The sequence below is a fragment of the Urocitellus parryii genome, chromosome 11 (genome assembly GCF_045843805.1).
Source record: "Urocitellus parryii isolate mUroPar1 chromosome 11, mUroPar1.hap1, whole genome shotgun sequence".
NCBI classification, from domain to species: domain Eukaryota; kingdom Metazoa; phylum Chordata; class Mammalia; order Rodentia; family Sciuridae; genus Urocitellus; species Urocitellus parryii.
In genome coordinates, this window is record NC_135541.1 from 24,973,072 (window position 1) to 24,980,136 (window position 7,065).

A 7,065-nucleotide genomic window follows, 5' to 3' on the forward strand; every position below is an offset into this window, starting at 1 on the left:
TGAGAAAAGCACTTAACCAGTCTGGAGAAATAGGGAGAATACTACTCATTCTGCCTGGCTGATTAAATGAGATGATTCATGCAAAGCTCTCTGTGTTTCTGTCACCTAGAAGGTGTTCCCTGATGCAGAAGCTCTTCTTATCATCTTTGTGGAGGAATGGGAATGCTGACTTAAACCAGCTCTGAGTGCCTGACTACCCTGACACTGTGTGTCAAGGAGGAAGATAGGTCATGGGTGGGACCCGATGGGAAGGACGAGGAGGTAACGACTCCTTGCTGGCACCTTTGGAAGATATGCGCCAGTCACACAGCCAGGAAGTAGACCCTGGGACTGGACACCAGCCTTCTGGCCAGGATTTTGCTCAAAGTTCCGTGCCTGGCAAGGGACGCCCTTTCCCTTACCACCCCCCTCCCCCTCACATCGGCCGGGCCTGGGGGTGGGAGGGCCGGCAGCCGGGTCTGCAGCGCAGGAAGCAGCGGTCCAGGCTGTCCAAGAGCCTCAAAGCAGCGGAAGGGAGGGAGCAGCCGGCACCTGCATTGTGCGAGCCCCGCTCCCCGCTCCCTGCGGAGCAGCCAAGGACCCCCAGGAGCACGTTCTTGGCTCCTGCGACAGGCCAGGCCTGTGGCTCTCAGACAGGCATTAACTGGACAAGAAGAGAGCTGTATTTTAATTAATTCGTATTCACTCGTTTAGGTACCCATCGGTTATTAAGCTGTGGCAGGAGTTAGTGCACAAAAGCAGGATCTCAGGGATCTTCACAGTTCGTGGCTCTGTGCAGACTGCAGGGTTGGAATCTTGGCTTCTCCACTTGACTCGTCATGTAGCCTGGGCAAATTACTTAACCACTCTGGGCCTTAGCTGGTGAGTGCTGGATTAAATGAGTGGAGGTGGCTCCCCTTCTTGGTGGAGTGGTGGATTAAATGAATTTTATGTGAAGCACTTAGAAATATGTCAGCAACTAGTAAGCATTAGTTAAATGCAGGATTTTTTTTTAAAAAAAATATATATTTTTATTTTTACTATTACAAAACACCATTTTAGGAGCAGAGGGATGAATTAGAGGGGCCCAAAATTGCAAACTAGAGGACTGAACAGTGGTTTTAAAAATTCTTCAAATTGATTACCAACATTTAAAAGTTGCACAACTTCATCTGAAACTCAGATTTTGGCTTCTTTTTAAAAGACTGAAAATCTGAAAGACTTGTGTTTTAAAAGCTGTTGTTGGTGTTATGCTAGAGGCAGTCTCTCTCTTTTTTTAATATTGTACTTTTATATGCACTTTGCAAAGTGGTTTTTAGTTGGTGAAAAAAATTCTTGGGCAATCCCCCTGTTGCAAGGGTCCAAAAGGCAAATTTATTTTAAAAGGCAGGGTGTTTTTTTTTTTTTTTGGTTGGGATTCTCAATTGGCTGATTTTTAAAATGTTGCCTTCTGGGACATCTTCTAATGAAAAATTTCATAAATGTGTCAGAATGGGCACATATGCTGCCACTGGAGTCCCCTAGAACCAAGGAAAAAAATCTATAGGCCTGAGTTAGCACAGCAGGGCTAGAGGCCAGAAGGAGTTAGTAACAGGGTGAAAGAAGTGGTGATCTCATGTGGAAGTGGCGTGACAAAGACAGGTGACAGGTGATTAGAAAGTAGGATTTGCCTGGATGCCCGGCTGAGAGAGAAGACAAGGCTGATTTTGGTTTTCTGTCCTGGGAGAAGGAGTGACAGGTGGACCCATTTACTGACCTGAGGGTCCTGAGAAGAGCACGCTTTTAGATGTATAGAGTATGAGAGTCTAGATCAGCCATGAGTCTAGGTCACCCATAGGTGGGGCTCTGGTGCTCAGGAGAGGGACCTGGGCTTTGGGGCTGATATTCATGAAAGGATTTCAGATTCATCATTGATAAGACATGGGATGGGATGGGATGGAGTTGGCTGGGGTAAGGCAGGGCTTGGGAAGTTGTAAAATCACCCCCTGCAATGTGTGCAAAGGGCTAGGCTTCTGACAGACTTTGCAGATCCATTTATATTTAAGGGATTATGTTCATGGGGAGTTCGAAGGATGTTAAAAGAGAAAAAAGAGGATGAAAGATTGCTGGGTCCAGCTCCTTCTCAAGTGGCCTTAGCTTCCATCCTGTAGGACTCCACCTCTCCCCAGTATTTCACCACAGGTGGACTGAGAAACAGGCAAAGAGGAGGGAATCTGATTGGAGCTTACTGTAGCCAGATAAAGGGTGAAGTGGGGCAAGATCCTAGGCAAGCCAGGACTTCTAAGGGTCCTTTAGTAGCTCTTTCCTGCCCTCTAGGGCCACTTGGTGGGCCCCCAGGCACTGCTGGGAAGGAAAGCTCAGAGAAAAGGCCCTATTGGGCCCCACTGGCTGGAAAGAGAGCAAATAGGATGCCCAAGACATTCTTCTCAGTTGTTGGGAGAATGAAGTTGGAAGGCCTGAGGTTCCCAGGGCTGCCATGCTGATGCCTCAGACTGTCCTAGGTGGGATGCCAGGATGGCTGCAGACCTGGCTAGAGAGTCTTACCCCTGGCGGCCAGGAGGTACTGAGATCATCATTGAGGAAGGTCAGCATCTTGGCTTAGAAGCTAGGGATCTGGCATACCAATTTGTTATGTGCCAGACACCCTCATACATATTTTGTCTTATTCTCATGAAAATCCTATGGAGGAGGGGGCTGGGGTTGTGGCTCAGTGATAGAGTGCTTGCCTAACATGCACCAGGCACTGGGTTTGATCCTCAGAACCACATAAATGTAAAATAAAGATATTGTATCGACCTACAACTTAAGAATAAACATTTAAAAATAATCCTATGGAGGCAACACAATTTCCTCCATTCTAAAGAAGAAGAAACTGAGGCTCAGAGAGCAGAAGGCACATAAGGATTCACAGATGGTGAGAAGCAGAGTTGGGAGGACAAACCTGGAGCTCTGGCTCTGTCCTTTAGGTTTCTCCTGAGGTAGCCCCACTTTGGCAATGATCGTTCAGCCTGCCTGCCTGGGCTCTACCCAGATCTTGCTATCTTTTACTCTCTCTTTCACATTCCGCCTCTGAACTGTCAACAAATCATGTCGGTCCTACCCCTTGCATCTGACCCCTTCCCCCCTTGCCTGGGTCACTCTCCCTTTGTGTTTCCTGCCCTGGCTATGACATCAGCCTCCTCTCTGGTCTCCCCACCTCCAGTGCCTACTCCACATCAGCAGCCAGAGGGCTCTTTTACAACAGAAGTCTGATTCTGTCACTGTCCTTTTTAACTCCTCTCAATAATATCCCCTTGCCCTCTGGATAAAGTTCAAATTCCTGAGCAGGTCACCAGATTCTGTGGTGACCAGATTCTCATGGCCAACCTCAGCAAGTCATGCCCATTGCCCTGCTACATACTGTAGCCAGACAGTAAGCTTGCCCACCCTCCTCTAAATAGGCCCTAGCCTGGGCTTTCTTGCCATTGGGACTTTGCTTCCACCACCAGCTCTGCCCATCATACTTTCTTACCTACCTTTGCCACCTGAAACTCCCTGTGCCTGATATCTGGACAAATATCAGTTCATCTGGCCACCCTTTAAGCCTAGCTCCATGGATGGCTCTTTTGCCAGAGCCTAATGGCCTTAGATTAAAGTGTTTTGTGTGGGGCTAGGGCTATAGCTCAGTGGTAGAGCTCTTGCCTAGCACACATGAGACACTGGGTTTGATTCTTAGCACTGCATAAAAATAAATAAATAAATAAATAGTATTGTGTCCATCTACAATTTAAAAAATTTTAAAAGTGCTTTATGTGCCTCTGTTTCCCCTATGCAGTGTGAACTACTGTGTCCCACCCTTTCTGCCCAGCACTGTAGCTGACTTACTGGAGAATTCTGTACATGTGTGGTGGGAGCGCCTTCCTCTATCCCCACCCTTTTCCTCCTGGATCTGGGTCTGGGTTCAGCCCCTTGTCCTGGCCTGGATCTGCTCCAGCACTGGTGGCAGCTCTAGGTCTAGTTCCTGGTTCAGCTCTGACCCTGATTCTAGTTTTGACCTGCCTTAAGCTTTAGCGCTAGCTCCTGGTCTGCTTAGTATCCTAGACTAATATGGGCTTAGCCTATGGCACTAGGACCAAATTCACGACCAATCCAACTGTTTTCCTCTCTTCTGATCCTCATTTTTACTTTTGACAGAAGTTTCCTGTCTCCATGCTTCCAATCAGAGGGAGGAAGGAAAAGAGGGAGAAACCTATGACAGAGGACCAGACAGCCTGGAACTATCACCCCTGCCTGGAGCCACCTTGCTGCAGCATCCAATCCCACCTCAGGGCACTCATCAGCACTACAGTAACCAAGAGTCCTGAGTTCAAAGCAAGACCCTCCCATTGACTGTCTATGAGGCTTCGAGCACCTCTTTGGGCCTGTTTTCTCTTTGGGACTGTTCTCTAGTTTTATAAAATGGGGATAACAGTTGATGTGAGATCAACATGAAACAAGGCTGCAGGGCTTTGAATGCAATGCCTAGCACAGAGGAAACTACCAAGGGACCTTTCCTCTTCACCCTTTCCAAGTCCATTGAGTCAGCTCTTGTAAGTGCCCTGATTACCTAACACTGCCTGTTGCTTAAGGGCTTCTCCTGCCACCATGACATTGGTGGGCCTGGCACAACTTTGCTTCCAGTTTGTAGGCCTAGGGCATTTTGGGCATTGGGGACAGAGCTGAGGTATTGTACTAAATTCTCTGTCCAGAACTCCCTGTGCCTGATATCTGGACAAACATCATCAGTTCATTGGGTAGTGGGGGAAAGGTCAGCCTCCTTTCTTTGCTGTGGGATAAGCAAATATATTAGGGTTGAGGTGATAGGGGTGCTTTCTTTTCTACTCCAACTGCCTCGCTAAGTCTCTGTTCTATTTCAGAAGGCAAATGTTCCTATGGATAAGAACCCTCAGGGAGGTTGGAGTTTTGGCTAAATGGTAGATCACTTGCCTCTTATGCGTGAGGCACTGGGTTCGATCCTCAGCATCACATAAAAACAAATAGATAAAATAAAGATATTATGTCCATCTACAACTAAAAAAAATTTAAAAAAAAAGAAAAGAAAAAAGAACCCTCAGGGACCCTGTTCCCTAGACATCAATGGAGGTCTGGGTGTGATGACCTACTGGAGAATTCTGAGTGGGTGGCTATGGATGGACATGTGTAAGGCATACATATGGCATGGTAGATTGTGAGTACAGGCATATTAGAACACCATGTGCATACTGTATATATGTCTGCAGGCAACATCAACAGCAGGATATTTGGGTCTCTGTGATGTGCATAGTAGGAGGGCTTTGTATGTAGCATGTATGTGTTGTGACTTTTGTGTGAGAACGACTATATGTGTATAGACAGACGAGGCACTGGGTATGTGGTATAAGCAATTTATGTTGTGGGTCTGTATGTGATATGTGTCTTTTGGGGGCACTATGAACTGAAGGGCTCTGTTAGGCAGTGGGCAGGTGCTGGAGCATTTGGGATTCCTTGCTGAACTCCAATGTGGCCTGTACCAAGGTCATTATTCACTTGCTGCAGGAACAGATAAGGACAGTGGCGGCTGAGCTGAGGAGATCAAGGGATTGAGGTAATTTCTCCAGAGAGCAAGATGCCCCACACCCAGCTGGTTGCCCTGCCCTGATGTCTGCAAGCACGAGCACGTCAGGGGAATAAACACAACCTTTGGAAGTCCTGCAATGTGTCTGGGGAGGAGGCCTCACAGCTGGAAGTTCGTGTGGGTTCAGTACCCCACAAATGCCCTGCCAGTGACCAGCAGCTGAGGCTACTGGGGCTGATGGCCTTGCAGTCACTGCCCGGTCCTAGGTTCTTACCTCAGCACTCTAGTCCAGCTGCATAGCTTCCAGAGCCTCCTTGCCAAGGGGATTTGGCCCAGCTGCAAATCCACATCCCCCAGAACACAAGGCCTGTAAGAGGGGAAAGTTTAGGGACTTCTAGGGCCAAGCTGCACCCAGGTTGCTGATCTCTAAAGGAACATGATTTAGAATGAAACTTTAAATAGTGTGATCCTGTCTACCTCCTGCTACACCTGGAGACACACTACGTGCTGCAGAAACCCTGGACCACATGCATTGCCAACAATGCCCTCTGCAGCCTGCTACACAAACACTCCTTTCTACTTCTTCGGGTCATCTCTCAAAATTCAAGTTAAGTGTCAGCTTATCAAGATGGTTTCTGAGGCTGAAAAATGCTCATTATTGGCTAATATCCATTATCTGGCTTGGTCTTAGTAGCAGAGTTCTGATTTTTAGGTGCACCTATGATTGGCCTGGCATAAAAAGCATATTTTCCAGAATTCCTTGTAGTTAGGTGTGGCTATGTGACTAAGTGCTAGCCAACAGTTTGAAGGCAGAAGTGTTTTGTACAACTTCCAGGAGCTGTTTTTAAAACTGATTTTAAAGAGAAAGTGTGCCATTTTTCACCCTTTTCTGGAATGCAGATGTGATGATTAGAGTTTGAACAATTCTTTTGGACAATGAGGTAGACACAATATATTAAGAATGGCAAAGAATGGTAAAGTAATAAGATGGAAAGCATAAGGGACTCTGATGATCATGGATCCATCATCTAGACTAGTAATTTTCAGCTATAATGACATCCACAACCGAATCTGGGCCTAATATACTTTCCCTGGATTAACTTTTCTCTGGTCCCTTCAGTTCTCTCTGAAAATGTACTATAATTCTAATTGCTTGTTATATCTGCTCACTAGACTGACCTCCCAAGGACAGGGTTTATGTCCTCTTCCAAACACAATACTTAAAAATAAAAAAATGTTACTTATGAATAAAAAAATGAAATACACATTTAGGTATCCAGATATGGATGAAACTATAGATTTGGGGTTATTAGTATAAATGTCATTAAAGTAGTGGGAAAGGATGGGGTGAAGACAAAAGAGAACTAAAAGAGGAGGCCCCCTGAATTTGATATCATTTTATCAGAAAAAGTTCTAGGATAAGGCTGAAAATAAAACAAACACAAACCTCAGCCAGCTGGCAAGGACCAGCAAGGATTGCAGAACAGAGGAGCTCTGAGACCACATCTAATCCC